Source organism: Macaca mulatta, chromosome 7 (assembly GCF_049350105.2).
Source record: "Macaca mulatta isolate MMU2019108-1 chromosome 7, T2T-MMU8v2.0, whole genome shotgun sequence".
Lineage (NCBI taxonomy): Eukaryota > Metazoa > Chordata > Mammalia > Primates > Cercopithecidae > Macaca > Macaca mulatta.
In genome coordinates this window covers 129880353-129904793 of record NC_133412.1, presented here as the reverse complement: position 1 = coordinate 129904793, position 24441 = coordinate 129880353, and the positions used below count along the sequence as shown (strand labels likewise).

The 24441-nt window shown below is 41.6% G+C and overlaps 1 pseudogene; it reads left to right on the top strand.

Annotated features, from left to right (window-relative positions):
• The first annotated feature begins 1926 nt into the window (after positions 1 to 1926).
• On the top strand, positions 1927 to 2487 carry LOC698377 (large ribosomal subunit protein eL21 pseudogene; annotated as a pseudogene).
• The last annotated feature ends 21954 nt before the right edge of the window (positions 2488 to 24441 follow it).

The following is a 24441-nucleotide window of genomic DNA, read 5'->3' as shown; positions in this document are numbered from 1 at the left end:
GCTACACAGGGCAGAAAGCCAGGTCTTATCCATTTTATAATCTCAGCACTGGCCAGGCATGGTAGCTCATGCCTGTAATCCCAACACTTTGGGAGGTCAAGGTGGGAGGATTGTTTGAGCCCAGAAGTTCAAGACCAGCCTGGGCAACTTAAGGAGACCCCTGGCTCCTCAAAAATAAAAAAAACTACCCAGGCATGGTGGCGTGCCTGTGATCCTAGCTACTTCAGAGGCCAAGGTGGGAAGATCGCCAGAGCCTGTGAGGTTGAGACTGCTGTGAGCCATGATTGTATCACTGTACTCTAGCCTGGGCAACAGTGGGACCCTGTCTCAAAATAATAATAATAATAATAGTAATCATCATCATCATCACCATCTCGCATACAGTATATAGCCCAGCACACAATAATTCTTTAATACGTATTCGTTGAATTGAACTGAATTTCTCATTGTCACTGTTTTACAGAATACTTTTAACGATGAATGTTTTTAGACAAAAAGTCTCGAGGTAAATCTCTATCTGCTCAATTTTGCTGTGAATTGAAGACTGCTCTAAAGAAAAAAGTCTATTAGAAAACATTTCTTAGGCCAGGTGCGGGGGCTCATAACTATAATCCTTAGCACTTTGGGAGGCCAAACTGGGAGGATCTCTTGAGGTCAGGAGTTTCCAACCAGCCTGGGCAATATAGTGAGACCTTGTCTCTACAATAACAACAACAAAATTAGCTGGTGTGGTGATGCACACCTGCAGTCCCAGCTACTTAGGAGTCTGAGGTGGGAGGATCACTTAAGCCCAGGAGTTTGAGACTGCAGTGAGCTTATGATAGAGCCACTGCTCTCCGGTCTGGGCGACAGAGCGAGATCCTGTCTCTTAGAAAAAACATAAAAAATTTTTGACAGAGTTGAGTAGGAAGTCACATAGAATCATAGTTGTTATTTAATATTAGGTTGGTGCAAAAGTAATTCCGGTTTTTGCCATTAAAGTAATGACAAAAGCCACAATTACTTTTGCACGAAACTGGTAGTATTATCAACTTTAATAATGAACTATAATTATCATTAATAATAGCTATTATTTATCTATTGAATGCTTACTATTTAACAGACACTGTGCTAATTACATAGGTATAAAACTTCATTTAATTTTTACAACAGCTGGCTGGGTGTGGTGGCTCACCCCTGTAATCCTAGCACTTTGGGAGGCTGAGGCAGGTGGATCAACTGAGGTCAGGAGTTCAAGACCAGCCTGGGCAGCATGACAAAACCCCGTCTCTACTAAAAATACAAAAAATTAGCCGAGTATGGGGGCGCGTGCCCATAATCCCAGTTACTTGGGAGGCTGAGGCACGACAATTGCTTGAACCTGGTAGGCAAATGTTGCAGTGAGCTGAGATCGTGCCAGTGCACTTTAGCCTGGGTGACTGAGTGGGACGCCATCTAAAAAAAAAAAAAAAAAAAAAGGCCAGGTGCGGTGGCTCACGCCTGTAATCCCAGCATTTTGGGAGGCCGAGGTGGGTGTATCACCTGAGGTCAGGAATTCAAGACCAGCCTGGCCAAAATGGTGTAACCCTGTCTCTACTAAAAGTACAAAAATTAGCCGGGCGTGGTGGCAGGCACCTGTAATCCCAGCTACTCAAGAGGCTGAGGCAGAGAATTGCTTGAACCTGGGAGGTGAGCCGAGATTGCACTACTGCACTCCAGCCTGGGCGACAAGAGTGAGACTCCGACTCAAAAAAAAAAAAAATGTACAATAGTTTGTTACCTATATTCATAATGGAAGAAAATGCTCAATTTCCATAAGAAATTAATGAAATTATAGAATTTTTTTCCATCCAATTTCATGGACCCCCAGAATTCTATGCACAAACACTTTGGATATGTATGTGTTGGGGCTGCCCCTGTGAACTTTACATTAAAAATCCATGTTCGCCTTTCGGCCGGAACCGCCATCTTCCAATAATTCGCAAAAATGACGAACACAAAGGGAAAGAGGAGAGGCACCCGATATATGTTCTCTAGTCCTTTTAGAAAACATGGAGTTGTTCCTTTGGCCATGTACATGCGAATCTATAAGAAAGGTGATATCGTAGACATCAAGGGAATGGGTACTGTTCAGAAAGGAATGCCCCACAAGTGTTACCATGGCAAAACTGGAAGAGTCTACAATGTTACCCAGCATGCTGTTGGCATTGTTGTAAACAAACAAGTTAAGGGCAAGATCCTTGCCAAGAGAATTAATGTACGTATTGAGCATATTAAGCACTCTAAGAGCCAAGATAGCTTCCTGAAACGCGTGAAGGAAAACGATCAGAAAAAGAAAGAAGCCAAAGAGAAAGGTACCTGGGTTCAACTGAAGCGCCAGCCTGCTCCACCCAGAGAAGCACACTTTGTGAGAACCAATGGGAAGGAGCCTGAGCTGCTGGAACCTATTCCCTATGAATTCATGGCATAATAGGTGTTAAAATAAATAAATAAATAAAGGACCTCTGGGCTGAAAAAATAAAAATAAAAAATCCATGTTCTAGGCGTAAATAAATAAAGGACCTCTGGGCTGAAAAAATAAAAATAAAAATCCATGTTCTAGGGCGAAGAACCTCAACTACCTTTTCCGAGAGGTTGGAGTGCTTAGGTTGATGAGATAGAAGTCAGATGGGGGGAAAATGTCACATACACTGAAATGGCAAAGAGTCAGTGGCAAGAGTTATGTAGTGAAGGAGTATAATAAAGGGGACAAGGAGGAAGAGAAACTTGGCAGCATTAGAGCCATGCAACAGGTAAGAGACTCTTTCTTTGAAGGGTGAACGCAGAGATTCTCAGAAGAGGATGCAGAGAGCGTACTCGGAGGAATCTTAAAGGTGATGTACAAGTCTTGGCAATTCGGAGAAATTCTGTAGCTGTCCCCAGGAGGAAGAGACACGTTGTGATTATCAGTGACACTGCACTGAATAGTACAAAGGCATCTGTGCCTAAAGTCATCATGTGATGGCAAATTGGGAAGTGTCTCCGTTTTCCTGTATTATACATTGATATGTGGCAAGGGTCATCAAACCCACTAACCTCTACATATTTTGACTGATTCAAATGGGAACACATGACACAATATAAACCCACACCTCGTATTTATCTTTTATTTTTTAATTTAAAAAATCTTTTGTGTTTTTAGAGAAAGGGTCTTGCTTGCCACCAGGCTGGAGTGCAGTGGTGCAATCATAGCTCACTTCAGCCTTCACTGCAGTTGAGGGCTCAAGCCATGCTCCTGCCTCAGCTTCCCAAGTAGCTAGGACCACAGATAAGAACCATCGCATCCAGCTTTTTTTTTTTTTTTTTGGTAGAGATGGGGTCTTGCTATGTTGCCCAGGCTGGTCTGGAACTCCTGGCCTCAAGCGATCCTCCTGCCTTGGCTTCCCAAAGGGCTAGGATTATAGGTGTAAGCCACTGTGCCTGGTCCCTAGTATATATCTTTATTGGCCTTGAAAAGATAGGCAATCCAAAGCTTGCAATGGAGGCACAAATGGAATTCTGATCACTCTAAATTGGAAATTTGTGGCCGGGTGCCATGGCTTATGCCTGTAATCCCAGCATTTTGGGAGGCCAAGGCAGGCAGATCACCAGAGGTCAGGAGCTCAAGACCAGCCTGGCCAACATGACAAAACTCCCTCTCTAATAAAAATACAAAAATTAGCCAGGTGTGGTAGTGCACGCCTGCAATCCCAGCTACTAGGGAGGCTGAGGCAGGGTAATTGCTTGAACCCAGGAGGTGGAGGTTGCAGTGAGCTGAGATTATGCCACTGCACTGCAGCCTAGGTGAAAGAGTGAGACTTCGTCTCAAAAAACAAAAAAACAAGGAAAGGAAAATTTGTTATTTTAACGGCACCAAATGCCTCCGTCTGATATTCAACTACATTGTGATCTGATCCCTCTTTTCCTTTTAGGGCTTTATCTCCCTTTTCTCATTGTACTTTATGTTCTTGGCAATGGGACCTATCAAAATTCTTTGCCCACTCCCAGTTTATTTTCCTTTGCAAACTCCAACACCAATAATGCCCTTTCTCTGACCCAATCCCAAAATTCTATCCATCCTTTATGGCTCAACTCAAATTCTGCCTCTTTCAGGAAGATTTTCCTGGGCCTCCTCCTATCTGTCATGGCCCCCAAGCTGGAGGCAATCTCTTTCACTCTGAATCTTCCATAGCACTTTATTTGTATTTCTCTTATGATATACATATTTTTTCTTGTTACTATGGAGAACAACAGTTGTGGCCTTTAAAGAAAAATCATACTAGAAAAAATGTCCAGTAATGGGGGAAAAAAAGATTGAGAATTAAAACCAATACTTATGACCCTGGATAATTATATATCAATACACAGAATATAGGTAATAAACAAAGTGAACTTGAAGTATTAAACAAGGTTGTAAATATAATCGCACAGGTATTACTCCCATGGTATGTAATAGGATTACAAATGAATGTGGCAAGTAAAAATATATATTTGGTTAAAAAAAATTTCCATGAGAAGTGCAGGGGAAGTTTAAGAAGATAGAGCATATATATCAGCTTGGAGTGACATGATCAGAGCCTTCCTTGTGAAGATTACTTTGGTGGCAGCTGAAGAATGGATTATAGCAGAGAGAGATTTAAAGCAGAAAGACCAGTTGGCAGCCATTTAATTAGTCCAACTGAGATATAATAAATACCCACATGAGGACTTTTAAGTTTTCAAGTCTAGGTGCCTGAAAGTATGTTGATGCCTTTAAGAGAGAGTGTGTAGTAAGAAGAGAAGATTTAGGGGGCAGTTGCAGGAAAAAAAAATGGTTTGACTCTAAAGCTGCTGGAATACAGAGTGAGAGCTTCCCAATCAAGTAACAAACATTAAATGCAATGGTAGGCTGACTTAGTAAAAATATCGTGTCCCAATTATAACCGCAGAAGTGCAAAGTGAAGGACTTTGACAATTACTTGTTCTCTTTGGAGAACAAGTCACAGATTGGTGACTTGTAAATTATCTCATTTGAAGAACATTATAAGAAATTGGGAATATTTAAATCCAAAGAAAAAAATAAGGAGGATATAATTACTGTCTTTAAATATAGGAGACATTGAAAAAGGAAAGAGGGATTTAATTATTTTCTATGGTGAAAGGTAGTAGGGTGGTGTTAGATAGAAGTTACAAGGAGAAACAATTTTGACTTATCCTAAGAAATAAATTATTAACAATGAGGCCTCCAAATAGTGTGATGAATGGACTCGCAGAGCAGTGAGCTATTCATCTACGAACCATCCGAACAGAAACAGGATGAAATTTTGGTCCTATGTTTTGTAGAAGGAATTTCCATAGTCTGTAGAAGGAATTTCCATAGTCTATAGAAGGAAGGTTGAATTACAGGATGTTTAAGATATCTTTCTACTCTAAAATCCTTAGCTTCATTTCTCCAACGAAACCATCCTTATTTCCTTCCTGCCCTAGTCTGAGTGCTCACAAAGCACCCTGGGGCTACCCCTGTCATACTAGTACCCCACATTGTGGTAATCACTGACCTGTCTTCCTCATTAGACTGCATGTCTTTGAAGGTAGGGATTGTCTTTTATCTACATAAATTTATTGTCTAGTGCAGTGTTCAGCACAGAGTATTAGCATTCAGTAAATGTTTGTCAAGTGTTGAATAAATAAATGAATGGAGATGATTTGAGAGCAACTGCTATAAAATTTTAGTAAAAGGAGCTAAGGCTGGGCAGTTTCCATTTGCAAAATTACCTTAGTGGGAAAGTCTCATTCTCAGAAATCACATGATTTCTTTCCTTCTTCTTTCCTAGTACAGACTCACTTATCAGAAATATGAGGGAGTGTGATCATAATTGAAAGTAATCACCTTATCTGAAAAGTCAGATTATGTTTTCAGGGTAGCAGAAAACCAGGAGACTTCAAAGTTGCATTTGCTTTTTATTTAATTAATAAAAATTTAAAAGCATAAAACACCAGTGGCTATTAAAAGTTCAATAGCTGGAAATATACATACAAGGTACATATGAAAAAGACCAGTATGGAGTCAACTTACATAGCTTCTGAGCCATTCAGCATCATATATGATCACAATCACATTGTTGGGAATCACCTGACATTGCAGGTGGTTCTCCCAAAAGATCCAGTTTCTCACTTATCCTTTGATATTATTTGCACACTGTTTATATCGCCTATAGTTGTCAGTCTATGTTACCAGAGACTGTTCCTGAAATTGCCATGGGGCTGAAAATATGGTTCCCTGTGTGGGGAATGGTCCAAACATGACTAGCGCCTGCAGGTTCAGAAAACTGAGTTTGATTGGAGATGCTAGTTTGTCTTCACAAACATGGAAAAGAGCTGTCAGTCAGATTGGAGAACATGTCCTGTGTGCAGCCATTATGCAGGTATGGATTCAAGGCTACTTTCTCTCCTTAGATTTATGATGGTGGCAGTGAGAAATTGCATTTGTTTACAAAGGAAAGAAAGGCAAAAATGTTCCTTATGAAAAGAGGAAGGAATAGATTAATATTTGTTTCCTAGCACATTTGGGGTGGCAGAGCTGGCTACCGCGCCCTGACTGCCGAGCAGCCCCGGATGCTTCTTGGTGGCTCACACACATTCAGGTCAGCGTGGTGCAGGCTAATGGGTGTTGTCCTAGAGATTACACAGTTAAAAAGAGAATTATTACATCAGAAGTGGATAGTTGTGTCTGTAATGGGAGTGATTATAAAAGAATGAGGAACCTACTGTAAATGTAAAGGTTTCTTATCTTAACAACATAATAATTGTAACCAGGACTGACAGTGAAGATAAACAGATCCCAACATTAATATTAACACTATTTCACAAGGCTGAATGGAAACAGATTCAGCTGTCATTTGATTAATTTTCCATTAATAATAAAAGAAAAAGCTTACAGGTCTAAAATCCCTACCATATTTGCATTATCAGTGTTGACATTACAGATGGATCAATCTGTCATTCACATAATTTGCCTTAAATTACCCTATTGTAAGACTGAAGAATGGATTTCTGTGAAACACAGAATTGTATATGTGTGTCTGTGCATGTGTGTGTCATCCATGTAAGTGTTTGTGTATGTTCTGTGCTTGTGTGTGTATGTTTATGTTTGAGGGCTACTGTTAACCAAATGAGACATCATCTTAAAAACCCAAATTTCAATGTGTTAAGGGTTATATAAACTGAAGGGTATAAACACTACAGAAGCAACTGAAGGCTTTAGCATACTTATGCTTAGTGGTTTCCACCTGAGTAGCTAAAACAAGCACCCATGTTGAATGTGTTCACAGGCCTCTTTCTGTTCCTGTCTTTATGCCTCCACCTACCTCCTCTATCGGATTCCCTTTAAATCAAAGTGTATACAGATGATCAGAGGGAGAACTTGATCTAGTAAAGGATTTTTTCCTCCCTGTATGTTTTCTTGCACTTTAAGGAGTTTCAGAAAGGAGGAAGAGGAGCATTTCTTATCGGACATAAGGGAACTCATAGTGACAAATTCTGAAAAGAGATTTCATTCAGAAAGCCAAGTGATTTAAGCACAACGAATGGGCTTCTTTCTCTGATAAAAGTCCCAAGATAGTCACTAACACCCAAAGTTGACTTCTAATTAGTTTTAAGTTCATTGAAAATTTGGTCTGAGGAAATGCCAAAGAGGGATCCCAAGAGTTTGTTCCCACCACTTTTGTCCCATTCACCTATACATGGACCTGAGGGAGCTGTGAAGCTGCCGGCTGTACCTATCAGGAAAGACGGCAGTGGAGAGCAGGCCAGAAACCTATTTAAGTCTCCCAGTAAATGTCTACATTGCACACCTATAGTTCTTTATTTTTTTTTTCTTCTTTTTTTGAGATGGAGTCTCACTCTGTCACCCAGGCTGGAGTGCAGCCACGAAATCTCAGTTCACTGCAACGTCTGCCTCCCAGGCTCAAGCGATTCCCCCGCCTCAGCCTCCTGAGTAGCTAGGACTATAGGTGCATGCCACCATGCTTGGCTAATTTTTGTATTCTTAGTAGAGACAGGGTTTCATCATGTTGGCCAGGTTGGTCTCGAACTCCTGACCTCAAGTGATCCACCTGCCTCGGCCTCCTAAAGTGCTGGGATGACAGGCATGAGCCACCGTGCCCGGCCTCATTTTTTTTTTTTAATAGGTATAAGATAAGCATGCCCCAGGTCAGTGTGCAGATTTCCCAGGAGGCTTGGAAGAACCACCAGAACATTCCTTTATAAGTAAGGATATTTTAGAACTGACCAGCTTAAACACAGCTGGGATGTGTCTCAATTTAAAAATTTTCTGTAGAAGTTTTAAGTCAACACTCACGAACTTAAATGCAATGAAAAAGAAAAGGTACCTTGATAATCTCAAAAACTGAGATGACCAGAAGAAATAATGATGAAGGCTCTACCTTCCTGACATTTGCACTGATATTCAAAAGGCCTAGAAGGAAGTTGGGACTCTATACAAAATGGTCACAAGCCTAATCTCAAAAGCTGACTCAAGCCCCATTTGTGGCAAATTATCTAAAAGAGCAAGGGACAGAAGAGAAAAAGCAAAAACACCTGTTGGTAATTTTCCCCAAGCAACATTTTTCTCTTTCAAAAGACCAAAGCGAGGCTGAACTTTAGAGACAAGGATTCCCTTGTTGGAAACAGAGCAGGCCAATAGCGCCTTTAAACAGTTCCCTGTTTTTCAAGCAGCCGAGGGAGGTAAAACCTGCAGAGAGCTCGGTGAGGGCGGCCCCAGGAAGGCCCTGCAGAGGTGCTTCATTAACCCGATTAAGCAGGTGGATGGAGAGGGCCTCGCTGATAATTTACACCTTGCTAATGAAGCGTGTGACTCTTAATCTCCTCCAAACAAGATACACTCATGAAACTCTGGTACAAGGAAAGGGGAAATTAATTAGGTGAAAAAACTATGAGATTATAGCAGAGGGATTCCTGCAAGGCAACTGTAACCTGGGTGGTTATTCATTTTAGCCTTTCTGAAATTAATGGCTGAGCTGTCAAGTAAACAAGTTGTGGTACCTTTTGGGCTTATAAGAAGTTCAAAAGCAGTACATCATTATGTGTCTGATTTCATATTTCATGCAATATCTTTAAAAATCAATCTGATGGACTGACTTCTGTGTAATTTTAATATATTTGTAGTACAGCTGTTTATAGTTGTATTCACAGACGATTCAGTTATACATTTCCTATAATTTATTTTAAAATGTTACATTGCAAAATAATTCTTATATCTAATGCAAGCTGCAAAGAAATTTTGTGTTCAAAGAGAACATTTTAAATGGTTGGTTAGAATTCTTACGAGATGAATGGTATCAGTTTAATAAAAGAAATACAACATGACAATAGTAGCTAATATTTATCAAGTGTTGATATATATCAAGTACTAGCTAAGTATTTTATTTTTAAATTTATTTTTATTTTTATTTATTTTTTTATTGTTAAGACAGGATCTCACTCTTGTCACCCAGGCAGGAGTGCAGAGGTGTGATCACAGCTCAGTGCAGCCTCGACCTCCTGGGTTCAGGCAATCCTCCCACCTCAGACTCCTTTTTAGCTGGGACTACAGGTACACACCACTATGCCCAGCTAGTTTTTTGTGTTTTTAGTAGAGACGGCATTTCACCATGTTGGCCAGGCTGGTCTTGAACTCCTGTGCTCAAGTGATCCATCTGCTTCCACCTCCCAAATTGCTGGGATTACAGCCATGAGCTACCATGCCTGGCAATGTACTTTTTTTTTTTTGAGACAGAGTCTCACTCTGTCACCCAGGCTGGAGTATAGTGGCATGATCTCGGCTCACTGCAACCTCCACCTCCCGGGTTCAAGCAATTCTTGTGCCTTTCTGAGTAGCTGGGACTACAGGAGCATGCCACTATGCCCAGCTAATTTTCGTAATTTTAGCAGAGATAGGGTTTCACCATGTTGGCCAGGCTGGTCTTAAACTCCTGGCCTCAACTGATCCACCCACCTCAGCCTCCCAAAATGCTAGGATTACAGGTGTGAGCCATCATGCCCAGTCAAGACGAAGTCCATTAAGTTTATTAACTCATTAATCTATATACCAACTCTATGAGGTAATTATTTGTTTATAGATGAGTAAACTATGGCCAGTGAAGTTAAGTAGACATGTGTAGACATGTGTTTTCTTTTCTTTTTTCTTTATATATATATATATATATATATATAGAGGCAGTATTCCTGTGATGGCAGCATGTGTTTTCTTGCTTAGTTATAGGTGAAATAAACCCCATCTTAAAGCCAGAAATTAATTTAAATGGTGTTTATTTCAGAGCACTTCACATATTTTGGGTCAAGTATGGAAATGATATAGATTTTTATGCCAGTCAAAGTTATGAAAAGAATGCGATCTTCATGGTGAGTTACCTTGGCAGACTAGACCTGGATTTAAATTTATCATCATTTACTTGATCTTGGGAAAGTTACTTAACTTCTCTGTTTCAGTTCCTTCATCTCTAAAAGGGGGATAATAATTCCTACTTCATCAGATTGGAATGAGTCTTGCCTGAGGTATCGTGTAAAGCACCATGCACACAGATGGGGTTCATACATGTTGCTTTCTCCACACTCTCCCTTCACTTTTTTGGATCCACGCTGGACTTCATGACAGACTCATCATTCTAACTCAAGGCTTTAATTACTTGAAGACCTACGAGCCATCATTTTAAAAATGACTTCCTATTCTGTGGCATATCTAAACCAAACTCCTCATTCTGGAGACCTGGCCTGTGTTCTCAGGAAGGTAGCATTTTCAGTGTGCCCATTCCTACTTTCGTCTCTGGATTTGTCCACTCACCTATCCATTCATTCAAAGAACATTTCTCCACCAGGCATTGAGCCCTGGACTATTGAGGACCCAAAGGACAAATGAGACAAGGTCCCGGGCCTCTAGGAGTGCATTGTTTAGATGGGGCAACAGAGCAGGAAGCCAAACACTTCCTGCAAGGGGAAGAGCATAACATCAATGGCGCAGGCAGTGAGGAGCGGGTGTTCAATGCTGCCTGGTGTTAGGGTGAGATGAGAGGCGGTGTCTCTCAAAGTGAGGCCTGAAGGACGGATAACTTTGGGGAGGTAATTTCAGGCAGAAGGAACTTAAAGTTATGCAACCGCAAAATGTCAAAAGATATTACAGGAAATTCAAGTGCTTTGATGTTTTTGAGTTGAGGAGAGAGTGATAAATGAGGCTGGAGCAGTGACAGAGGCCAGATAAACAGGGGCTGTGTCTGTAGCACTAAGGCTTCTGTGCTCTCTTCTCTGGGCTGTGGAGATGCCATCGACCCTGGGAGTTTACATACTAAATGTAAATGGTGGATTATAGGAGAGCAAGACTGGATGCAAGGGGAAGAATTAGAGGTCAGCTGCTAAAAACTCAGTTGAGAGGTGATGAAGGCTGCTTTAGGGCTATAACTGTGGAGTGGTGGATGGGCAACCAGCCAAACAGAGAGCAATTTCAGAGACAGCAAATAGAATGTGATCATTAGAACAGTGTCTGATACATGCTCAACAAACAGTTGTTGAATGAATGAATGTATGTGCTTTTTTAGTTGTTTTTGTTTCGTGTATGCATTTTCTTCACTCAGCTCTCTGAAGATATTAATTTTTAACTTTTTTTAAGTTTGGGACTTTTTCTCTCCCCTTTTTCTGCCTTGTCTCTGTTTCCTCTGAGTTCTGTATTTTCGTTGTTTGTTTGGTCTCCATCTTTAAAGCAGGGTGATCCTTGGATATCCATTTATGTTTAAACATGGGGCACTAAAAGTCAATTGGAAGTTCTATATGCATAGGTAGAGTTTTGCTGACTATTGGAGTCCACCGTAGGATGGTTGGGCATAACCTGGTCTTTATATTGGGGGCTCTAAGTTTTCAGTATTTTTTTCTCTGGGCCTGTTAAGTTTCTCCAGAGAAGAATTCTCAAATTTTCTGCCTATGGGAAATGAACAGGGGTGACAGTCTACTGGACACACCAGTGCAGCCATACTCGTAAATATATTGAAACTCCTATTGCTAGTGGCCCATAACCACTGCCTCAAGTTCTCAGACTGCCTCATTCCAGCCACACTGAGACTCCCTTCCCACAACCTAGCAACAAAACAGTTAAAGCCTGCAGGACCTTGCCTTAATGCTCAGGTCAGTGTCCATTCCATTTGGTTGGCGCCAGGCTACACTGGCTGTATTCAACATGTTAAAAAACAAGGCATGGTCTGGAGTGGTATAATCCCAACACTTTGGGAGGCTGAGGTCGGTGGATCACCTGAGGTCAGGAGTTTGAGACCAGCCTTGCCAACATGGTGAAACCCCGTCTCTACTAAAAACAGCTGGGCATGGTGGCAGGCTCCCGTAATCCCAGCTACTCAGGAGGCTGAAGCAGGAGAATTGCTTGAACCTGAGAGGCGCAGGTTGCAGTGAGCTGAGACTGCATCATTATACTCCAGCCTGGGCAGCAAGAGTGAAACTCTGTCTCAAAAAAACAAAACAAAACAAAACAAAAAAAACAACCAAACAAGCAAAAAAACAAAACAAACAAACAAAAAAAAACAAGACATGTCCCTGGCATTCTGGAAAAGCAGGAAAAGAAGTTTGGATGGTCCTGACTCAGCCTGCAAACTGTCATCCCTTCTGTCTTTTAACGCGCCCAGCCTTCCTCCTTCCTGGAGAGCCCATGTCTGGAGTGCCCTGGTTTGATTTATTGAAAGAGTAGCCCTCCTATCTCCTGCTGATGTGAGGGAGGGCTGGTCATGTGACCCCTGCAGGATGTATTCTTCCGTGGAAAGGTCCCACGCCTATTTTATTTTTTCTAGTGCCTCTGAATCCTGGCCCCTTATTGGGTTCTGTGGCATAAATCTTGCTTTTATTCTGTTTTGTTTGATTTTGATTTTGGTCTTTCTCTTCTGCAGGTGTTATTAATAACATTTTTTCCTTGCTTTGCTGAGAGAGTTACTGCCTGGCCATCTGCTTTCCACTTTCTAAACTTTTGTGGATATCTTGGCCCTAGCTTCTCATAGATATTGATGATTTCTGGAACTCTCTTTCAGTCACTTTGAACTACTTGGAAGAAAAATGGTATATTAGTTGGTCAAGACTCATGGATTCTATGGAAAAGAAACTAAAACTACTTTAAACAAAAGTGGGAAGGACATTTCAGGATCTAAAGGTTTTCTTCTAGACTCAAGTCAGGGATGCAGGAGGCAGTCACGAAGCTGAAGTGCAAAGCCCTGAGGCCTTCAATGTTTCTTTTTTCTTCTGGGTATTTACACGTAAGAATTTTCTTGTTTGCTTCCTCTTTGGCCTGCTCTTTTTCTCTTTCTCTCTGTTGTCTGCGTAGTGGAATATGGCCTCCTCACAGTTCCTGAGTGTACACACTATGATTCCAAGTATCAGCGGAATTTAGTGTGCTGCCTTTCTGACCCACTTCCAAATTCTGAGGAAGGAATGAAATTAGTTTGGGACAGATGCCCCCACCCTTAATCCAATCCATGAAGATCCTGGTGGGTAATGAAGTACAAGCCACGTTACTATGTTGACAGGCAGGGTAGGAGAACTACTTCCAGAAGTGAGGGAACCATTGTGAGCTAGGCAGACACACCAAAAGCTATCAACTACAGCAGAAGAGGAAGAGTCCATGATTTATTCACCTAATTTCCTTCATACTTGCTTACCTTCAACTTTATTTAGAGGAAGCAGGAGGCAGGGTGTGGAAGGCATTCACGTTTGGAAAGCTGCTGCAGCTGTAGCCAGATATGAGGCCGGGAGCTGAGGGCTGGGTTCCTCTAGGCTTTTTGCAACTGGCCTGTGCCAAACTGCTCTGAGAGGAGTTCGCCTTGGCTCCTGGGTCTCCTGGAAGCTGGGCTCTGGTCTATTGCCCAAGGGGCCTGGGTCAGCTGCTCTTCACGGCCTTGGGCCAGTACCTTACATAATTTGTCTTTTTTTACTTCCCCTATTATTTATTTATTTATTTATTTAATTATTTTCGAGATAGAGTCTGGCTCTGTCGCCCAGTCTGGAGTGCAGTGGCGCGATCTCGGCTCACTGCAAGCTCCGCCTCCCGGGTTTACGCCATTCTCCTGCCTCAGCCTCCTGAGTAGCTGGGACTACAGGCGCCCGCCACCTCGCCCAGCTAATTTCTCTATTTTTAGTAGAGACGGGGTTTCACCATGTTGGCCAGGATGGTCTCAATCTCCTGACCTTGTGATCCGCCCGCCTCAGCCTCCCAAAAGTGCTGGGATTATAGGCATGAGCCACCGCGCCCTGCCTACTTCCCCTATTTTAAAAGGGAAAGACATCAAGCTTTGCTTGGGGAATTTTTTTCAAATAAATATGACAATACACAAACCGTGGGCTATATATCAAGTTCCTCTGAATATTACATGCCAAGTAAGAAGTTTGAGTTAGAACTCCATGTCCCAGGTGAGAGAATTCATTTTTCAAATGAAATGTTTATTGAATAGGGCAAGAAAAAGCAAGCCCATGTCCTGTTTATGCTAATCAGCATTTGATAAGTAGTAGAGTGCAATTTTCTCTTTAATAACCTAGCACCCATCATGTTCAATTAGTAATGCACCGGTGACAGTCCATGCAGGGCTGGAAGAAGAGGAGCAGCCGAGCCTTGTTCGGGGATCTACAACCATGCTCTATGACACCACCCACCACCATGCAAATGACTTCAGACTTAAAAGGGGCACCACTCAGAGGCCCGTAATTCATTTCCAGTTCCTTCTGTAGATACAGGGACCACACTGCATGCATCATGAAATTTCTTTAGAAATGAAGTCCTTTGGGAATAAAGTTCTAACTCTACTATTTATATTTGAGCAGCTTTATGATAATAACTGCAAATCACTGAAATAGATAGTACTTTTCAAATGATACTTTAAGCATTGTATGTTTGCTAATAGTAAAATTAGAAATAGAGTGAATTAAAGGGATGGATTCTCTTATTTTTAATTCTCATGTTTTAGAACTTTAGAATTGTCCTTGGTGCAGGCGTTGTTCTTGGTGCAGGCCGGGCATGGTGGCCCATGCCTGTAATCCCAGCACTTTGGGAGGCTGATGCGGGCAGATCTCTTGAGGTCAGAAGTTCAAGACCAGCCTGGCCAACATGATGGAACACTCAGCTGTACTAAAACTACAAAAATTAGCCGGGCGTGGTGGTGGGCGCCTGTAATCCCAGCTACTCGGGAGGCTGAGGCAGGAGAATCGCTTGAACCTGGGAGGTGGAGGTTGCAGTGAGCCAAGACTGTGTCACTGTACTCCAGCCTGGACGACAGAGTGAGACTGTCTCCAGAAAAGAAAAAAACAAAAACAAACAAAAAAAACACACACACACAAAGAATTGTCCCTGGTGCAAATATGCTGAATCTCCTAGAGTAGGTGCCGTCTGCATGTACCATGAGTGGCACTTAGTCCCGAAATACTGTGTCACTCTCCTAGTGGTTTTCTCTAACACTGGCCCTGAAAAGCAGACATACATTTTTATTCCAGCTGTTAATAAAAATGTTTAGCACATATCTTTTAGAGATGCAAAGTTCCCCTATACCAGTTCTGCAAGACAGAATATAAAGAAATTTCAACCAGGAGCAGTGGCTCACGCTGTAATCCTAGTACTTTGGGAGGCAAAGGCAGACAGATCACTTGAGGCCAGGAGTTCAAGACCCACCTGGCCAACATAGTGAAACCTCGCCTCTACTAAAAATACAAAAATTAGCTGAGCGTGATGGCGCATGCCTGTAGTCCCAGCTATTTGGGAGGCTGAGGCAGGAGAATGGCTTGAACCTGGGACATGGAGGTTGCAATGCGCCAAGATCGCGCTACTGCACTCCAGCCTGGGCAATAGAGTGAGACTCTGTCTCAAAGAAAAAGAAAAACAAAAAAAAGAAAGAAATGCCTAACATTTAGGTTCACCCGCTGGATGAGGCTAAATTTTTGAGACTAACAGTCATCTATCCTTGAGAATGTTTGTTTCCAGATAAAAGTCCACAATGACTACTTTATTTAATTTTTACAATATGCCTTTCCTTGTTGGTCTTAGCATATATTTTTTAAAACTTTATGAAACGTTTCCACTCTGTAGTAAAATTAAAATCCTCTATTTTAATTTTAACATCAGATGCAAACAGTTGAGTTAATGATACTCTTCAGTTAACATCACATCATCATCACCGACAGGGTCTCACTCTGTCATCCAGGCTGCAGTGTAGTGGTGTGATCTTGGCTCACTGCAGCCTCGACCTTCTGGGCTCAAGTGATCCTTCCACCTCAGCCTCCCAAGTAGCTGGGGTGCCACCACATCCGGCTAATTTTTAAATTTTTTGTAGAAACGGGGTTTCATCATGTTGCTCAGGCTGGTCTCAAACTCCTGAGCTCAAGGAATCCACTCTCCCTTGGCCTACCAAAGTATTGGGATTACAGGCGTTAGCCACCACACCCAGCCTGTACTGTGGATCTTATTCCACTTGAAATTTTTCCTCCATACTATAAGATCTGCAAATGTTGCTGTATATACTTATAGCTCATTGCATTTGATCACTACATAATATTATATGCATCTATCTTATTTGTGTTTACCTTGTTTCAGTTCTCCACTATTATGAAAATGCTGCCATAAGCATCATTGTAGATGATCATTTTTTTTTATTTTATTATTATTATACTTTAAGTTCTAGGGTACATGTGCATAACGTGCAGGTTTGTTACATATGTATACTTGTGCCATGTTGCTGTGCTGCACCCATCAACTCGTCAGCACCCAACTACTCGTCATTTACATCAGGTATAACTCCCAGTGCAATCCCTCCCCCCTCCCCCCTCCCCATCATAGCCCCGGTGTGTGATGTCCCCCTTCCCGAGTCCAAGTGATCTCATTGTTCAGTTCCCACCTATGAGTGAGAACATGCGGTGTTTGGTTTTCTGTTCTTGTGATAGTTTTGGAGAATTTCTCTCACATATGCATCATAAATAGTGTCAGGTTATATTCTAGCTTAACTGTACAGGCCTCCACTCCCACCAGCAGTGCATAAGTGTTCATAATATCTCAGCCTCTAACACTTAGCATTATCTGATTTTCCAATGTTGTACTAATCCGACATACATAACAGTTATTTTATTGTTTTAATTTACATAGCTGTGGTAATTAGTGTTGTTGCCTACATTTCCATGTATTTGTTACCTCTTGGATTTCCTTTACTGTGACTTGAATATTTATATCTTTGAACCATATTCCTATTGGGATTTGTGCTTTTATCAAAGTTTTTTTTTTGGTGGTGTTTTTTTTTTTTTTTTTTTTTTTTTTAACAGAGTCTCACTCTGTTGCCCAGGCTGGAGTGCAGTGGTGCAATCTCTGCTCACTGCAACCTCTGCCTCCTGGGTTCAAGTGATTCTCCTGTCTCCACCTCCTGAGTAGCTGGGATTACAGGTGCCCGCCATCACGCCCGGGTAAATTTTGTATTTTTGGTAGAGATGGGGTTTCACCACATTGGCCAGGCTGGTCTTGAACTCCTGACCTCAAATGATCCACCCACCTTGGCCTCCCAAAGTGCTAGGATTACAGGCATGAGCCACAGCGCCCGGCTCCTTTTTTCATGTTCATCTGTAGGATTTCTTTGGATAGTCTAGAAATTAATAAACCAAGTTAATTGGTTTTACTCAGTACACACACATTTTTCCTATATGTCGCCTAATTGCTATCTGTCTGTGGTGTCCTTTGTTGAATAAAGTTCCCAATTTTAATATTTTTTTCAAGTCCATCAGTTTTCCCTCTTATGGTTTATGCCTTTAAATTTTTTAAAATAACTCTTTCCTCACCTTTAGTTTACCAAGATATTCTGCAACATTTTTCTTATATTAGCTTTTCAGTTTTATCTTTCACAATGAGATCTCCAATTCTCACTGAAGTTCATCCTTTTAGGTATAAATTCAATTTTTCTTCGTATAATGAATCTGTTTTCCGAGACTGTATCATTCTAAATGACCCATTTTTTTTCTTCACTGATTTGTGGTGATGGTTTTCTTATATGCAAAGTGCTGGATATGTAAGAGAAGTTTCATATATTTAGATATAGTTTTATTGCATATTTATTTTACTATTTTAAGACTCTTTATTCTGAACTATTGGTCTATTCTTGTATCGCCCAACTACTGTTTTTTATTATTCCCAAGGCTTTACCGCATGTCTGAGCGTCTCACGGGGTAAATCATACTCCTCCTCCTTCTTGGCTCCTCTTTTTAAAACGCATCCTGGCTCTTCATGGATCTTTATTCTTCCATATTCAAGTTAGAATTAAAGTGTTCAAGTTTCCAAAAAGTCTTCCTGGAATTTTGATTGGAATTCCAAGAAAGGTATAGATTATGTTATTAGCTTCTCACGACAGCTGGGCTGCAGGGCTATCTTGACATGAGTCCTACTGCCGCCAGCTAGTGCGGAGCTGGCACTAATATTTTTCTGCCCCAGGTAGTTTAGTGGTGGCTTGTGCACAGAGGGCACTGAGGGAAGAAAAAGTGCATGGCAGAGAAGTACTCCCTCCTGAAACATGTTTGTGATACCTGACCTGTCTGCTTTCTCTTCCCTCCATTTCCTGGACTGATCTATTCAAGGAGAACCAGGGGTTTTACGTTCTGGAATCATCGGCTCCCCTCTCACTCAGTGGCACCACCGAGGATCGAGGTTTCATGCTGAAAACCAGTATCACGAGTTGTTTACCATCTTCTTGGGAACCAGATATCTTTCACTACAATGTTTCAAATATATTTTCTTCCACCCTCCAAAAGAAAAATCTTTTTATAGACTTTTAAAGTATTTCCTGTATAGTAACTCTGTGAAATAGATAACTCAGGTGTTATCATCCTGGGCTTCATAAAACTTACAAGACTCCCCTATAAGTGCAGTGTCAGAAGGAAGCTAGAAGAAAACTAGAATTCCAAACTTTGACTTCCTGTCCCAGAAGAGAGTATCTGTAATACAGCAGAGAGGCATAGGGCCCAGAGTCAGCGGTCTAGCTCTAATCTGCACATTGGCATCACATCAGTGCTGTGTTCTTGAAAGTTGCGGGGTCCTGGGCCTCAGTTTCCTCATGTCTTGGATGGGCTACGTCATCCCTAAAGCCCTTTCCCCCAAATTTTTAAGATTCTCAATATACAAGGGAGAAACCAAGGCTGCTTTATGAGAATTTCAACCTTCTGTTTTTTTCTTGTTCTTTTTCTACTGAAAGTGCCAATGAAAAGTGAAATGGCTGAAAGCCAATAGCCTGGAGGGTTGCTGTAGAGTTATGTAATTAATAAGCTGCAAATATGGCTTCTGGATATAAATTGAGTGGGTTTTATTATAATAGTTGCCTTTTAGCACTGAAGGATGACATCATTCCTGATGTTTGGGTTCTTGCTCCTGAACATTAAACCCACTCTTAAGGGAAAGGGTACTAACAGTTATCCACGAACTTTAAAAAATGAAACAAAGTCCAGAGGACTGATCTGCTGCCGCTACTGGTGCCAATGCTGAAGAGATGACAGAGATAGGAGTCCCTGTTTGATAGACCAAGAGAAAGAATACTGCCTCATACAAAAGCAATTGGCTCAGGGAAAATAAACCAAACAATAACACGTTTTTTAAAAATGAGGAGGGAGCAGTGGTTCAACCTGTAATCCCAGCATTTTGGGAGGGTAAGGTGGGAGGATTACTTGAGGCCAGGAGTTCAAGACCAGCCTGGGCAACATAGTGAGACCTGGTCTCTACAAAATATTAAAAATTGGCCACATGTGGTAGTGCGTGCCTATAGTCCCAGCTGCACAGGAGGATGACGTGGGAGGATCTCTTGAGTTGAGGACTTCAAGGTTACAGTGAGCTATGATTGCACCGCTGCACTCCAGTCTGGGCAAAAGAGTGAGAGCCTGTCTCTAAAACTAAAAATTTGAATGAGGAGGAGTTGAGTAAAAGAAGACAGAATGTAGGGTAAGAAGACACTTTATTAAAAATCCCAAAAGTATGTCCACTAGCAAGATATAGTCAACAATGGGAAACAAGAACCTCATCCTCAGAAAGAATCAAAGAGCTTAAGAAAGGCCTAGAAGAATCAATGAAGGTATCAGGGAAGTTAAAAAATTTAAAAAAAAAAAAAAAAAGATTCAATGAAGTGTGGAGTTGATGCTTTGGAGGCAATTTATGAATTAAGAAATGACAAAATTTAGTGCTCAGTACTATCTATCCTGTACATTAGTAGCTCATGTTTAATTAGGCTAAGAAAAAGATGTTTTCTTTCTTTTCTTTTCTTTTTTTTTTTTTTTTTTTGAGACAGTCTCACTCTGTTGCCCAGGCTGGAGTGCAGTGGCGTGATCTTGGCTCACTGCAACCTCTGCCTCCTGGGTTCAAGCGATTCTCGTGCCTCAGCCTCCCAAGCAGCTGGGACTATATGCATGCACTAATTAATAAGCTGCAGCTAATTTTTTGTATTTTTAGTAGACAAGGAGTTTCACCATGTTGGCCAGGCTGGTCTCGAACTCCTGACCTCAAGTAATCCTCCTGCCTCAGCCTTCCAAAGTGCTAGGATTACAGGCATGAGCCACCGTGCCTGGAGTGCAGTGGTGCGATCTCGGCTCACTGCAAGCTCCGCCTCCTGGGTTCATGCCATTCTCCTGCCTCAGCCTCCCGAGTAGCTGGGACTACAGGCGCCCGCCACCATGCCCAGCTAATTTTTTGTATTTTTAGTAGAGATGGGGTTTCACCGTGTTAGCCAGGATGGTCTCGACTCCTGACCTCATCATCCACCCACCTCAGCCTCCCAAAGTGCTGGGATTACAGGCGTGAGCCACCACGCCCAGCCAAGATGTTTTCTTTAGTGATGTTTGAGTCAAGTTAATAGTCAGCATATCCCTACTTATGATGCTTCCTTGTGTTACCTTCCATAGGGTCAACTTTCCAAAGATATAGGAAACTATACCTTATATAATTGTGTATCTACAACAAGTTCAATCCTTTGTCCACATTGGCAGGCTAACTCAATCTCATAAAAGGTAGGTTTGGCTGATTTTGCTGTTTTTGTTTGTTTGTTTTTGTCTTTTTTCCACTTTTTAGGAGTCTAGTATCTTAGTGCTGGTAGTGCTGGTATTTAGTTTTTAAAAATTGCGTGGGTAGTTTAAGAAGAAGACACTGAGAAACAAATTCTTAGCTATGATAGAACCAAAGATTTATTCATAGAAGACCAAAATTTTATTGAATATAGCCCAATTATAAAGGAGCTTATTCATCTTTGCATGCCAGTGAAGTTCCTAACTCAGAGGCTAACCTGTTGTACACATGAGGAGAACATTTTGGCTACAGCTCTGAAATTAGTAGATGGTTAAGCCTTTAAAGTGGGGTGTTAATTGCAAAACAGGAGTTGGATGTCTGAACAGCTCAGACTGTAAACCCTAGGTTTCTATAATTCTACGTTATTTGTGAGTATTATGGGGTAGTTAAATCTTTGAGAGTTTCCAAAGTGAGATCGTACAGTCTTATTTGTTCATGATATAATTGACAAGACTCTACAAGAGCAGAGGACATAGGGAAAAGGCTCTTGGGTTTCGCATTAATCCAGACCCTGCAGCTGGGCCCCGGCCCACACTTACTGCCTCCTTCAGCACCAGGCCCTCCTCACTCCCAGGATGCCAGACACTGGCCTTCTTTCAATTCCTTAAAGAAACTTGCCCTCACCCATCTCAGGAACTTTGTCCATGATGCGCCCTTTGCCTGGAGAAAGCTGACTTCTGTTTTCCTTTCTTGGCTTCATTCAGGTAATTTCTACTCCTCCTTAAGATTTCAGCCCCAAAGTCACTTCTTCAAGGAAACTTTCCCTAATCCCCGGAATGATCTAATGCCCTTTTTCTTCTGGCAGCCCTAAAGGTAGGAACTCCAATGTTCATTATTCCCACTATGGTACGCTCACTCCAAGTGCAATCAATGCGCAGCAAGGGGTAGGTGCTTGAGAGTTCTCAGGTGAACAACATGTAAACAAGGTGCCCGTGACACAATCAGGCTGCTTCAATAAAACATCTTAGATTCTGAAAAATAGGACTAGAAAGGATCTCAAGAAATCTCATTTGACCCTGTCTCCAATCTTTAGAAGTAGGCAATGAATGGGCAGAATAGTATATTTCTAACCAATAAGTTGGTTAGAGCATCTATTACGTAAATGAGTCTGCATGAGAAATTGTAATGAGGCATTCTATCTTTAGGTTGGACATTACAGGGAAACCAGGTAGGTGCATTGTGAGTTACACTGTGTCTGCTTCATTTATCTGTGGGGAGAGACCTAGAGTCTTTTCTCTTTTTTAGACGTAGTCTTGCTCTGTCGCCAGGCTGGAGTGAGTGGCGCGATCTCGGCTCACTGCAACCTCCACCTCCTGGGTTCAAGCGATTCCCCTGCCTCAGCCTCCCAAGTCCCTGGGACTACAGGCATACACCACCATGCCTGATTAATTTTTTGTATTTTAGTAGAGACAGGATTTTGCCATGTTGGCCAGGATGGTCTCCATCTCCTGACCTTGTGATCTGCCCACCTCAGCCTCCCAAAGTGCTGGGATTACAGGTGTGAGTCACCGCGCCCGGCCACCTAGCGTCTCTTTATCTGTAGTGAGGCACTGTGTCCTGGACACACTCTGAGTTCCCCCAGGTTCCGGTTTGTGAAGCTGTGATGCCACCGACCTGTGGAACCACAGGCTGCTGCTTCGTTCCTTATTTTGATTAGGGACCTTTGTGGTGGTGGTTTTGTTTGTTTAGCAATCACTGAATCCCCACAGAGACAGAGGTAGATAGTTCTTTAAAATGTTCTACTGAGGGGAAAACGTAGAAACCTCTGTAAAGCAAAGTAAGCAAGCAAGCATTTAGAAACATCATTTTTTGCACGCGTGATGTTTTACTAAGATGCCCTAATAATGGAGGGAGTTTTATCTTTAATATTCCAGTTCCAAATGGGTGTCATGAAAGGCCTGTGTATGTCAGCTCTGAAAACTCTCTAACCTTGAAAGGCCTATTTTCTCCTCTTGCCAACTCGTCTACGGAGCTTATCAGGAAGAGAGGATTGCTATTGCTGTCTAGTGCCCATAATTAATCCCGGAGACAGTGAGGATTTAGGACCACTGATTGTGGCTGACTTCAAATTAAAAAGTCACTGTTAGCGTGTGAAACAGATACCATATGTTATAAACAAACCCTTTGAATGATGTAGAACATCAAGATAATTCATATGTAAACACAGGTTACACTCAGGGTAGGGGATTTTACGTATGCCCGTTCATACTTTTCAAAGATGCTACGGACACACAAACATAGATGGCACACTGCTTTTCCTTCATTTGGTCCCCAGAAAATGGGTATGATTTAAGATGTGAATTTAGTGCAAACCTCAAATTATGAGTTATGAAATTTGTCTTTCTCTTTACCATCAGTGTGATGAGTACAAACAAAGGCAGACACCAGTCTGATTGGTTAGTGTAATCCAATTGCCGAGTTGAGCTTCTTTTCTTGTTCCTGCCATGACTAATTTGTGGTTTCACAAAGTGTTTCTGAATGTCAGACACATCAATTATAAGAGATGGGCAAGATGCATAAGGAGAACCACAGTAAGGGGGAGAGGGGCTTTAAAAATGTTTACAAGAAATCAAAGTAGTGAGTGTAAGCAGAAGTTGTCCCATAACCTTTACCAGAGCAATTCTTTTATTTAAGAAAGTGGCTGGATTATTTCCCAAGTGAACAAATTCTCTGTCCACTGCCAATCAGAACCGTTAGTGGCCTCATTTCTTCTTACTAATTGGTCCTCTCCTTTCCTTCAGTCCTCTAGATAACACACAACAATGCCACCTTCACTCTGTAGACACTGGTGCTTTAAGGGAAGGCTGGGTTAGGTGTTCACAAACATATTCTCTAATGGTGTTTATTTTCTATGGCTGGAGTGATTTTTTTTCCCCTACTGAAACTCTATTATATGCCCTTTTGTTGTCATGGCTGAAGCCTGTTGTTTCTGCAAAAACAATAATAGGCCTGAAGATTAGGGTTGCATTTTATGGGCCTAGCAGCCCAGCAGGGCATCATATTTGTATCAATCCTATAAATTCCTGGCATCAGGCCTCTTTACTCCTAGTAATTAATCTTTTTCATAAATGCTGTCATGTTTAGAGCTGTTTTATTAAGTTTCTGCTTTCTAATTTTTTGTGTGTCACTTCTTTGCCTCATCAATATTAAAAATTAAAATAGAAAAATAACAGAGCAGCCAAATAGATGGAACCTACCAGTTACAGCTTTCTTTTCTTACCAGGGGAATCTAGATGCAAAGGTTGTTCTTTTTATCTTCGTAAATACCAGCCCTCATCTCCAAGCTGTGGGTATGGTTTGTTTGGGTTTTCTCCTTCTCCTTGTTGGTGTGGGTGCGCTTCAGGTGTGAGAAG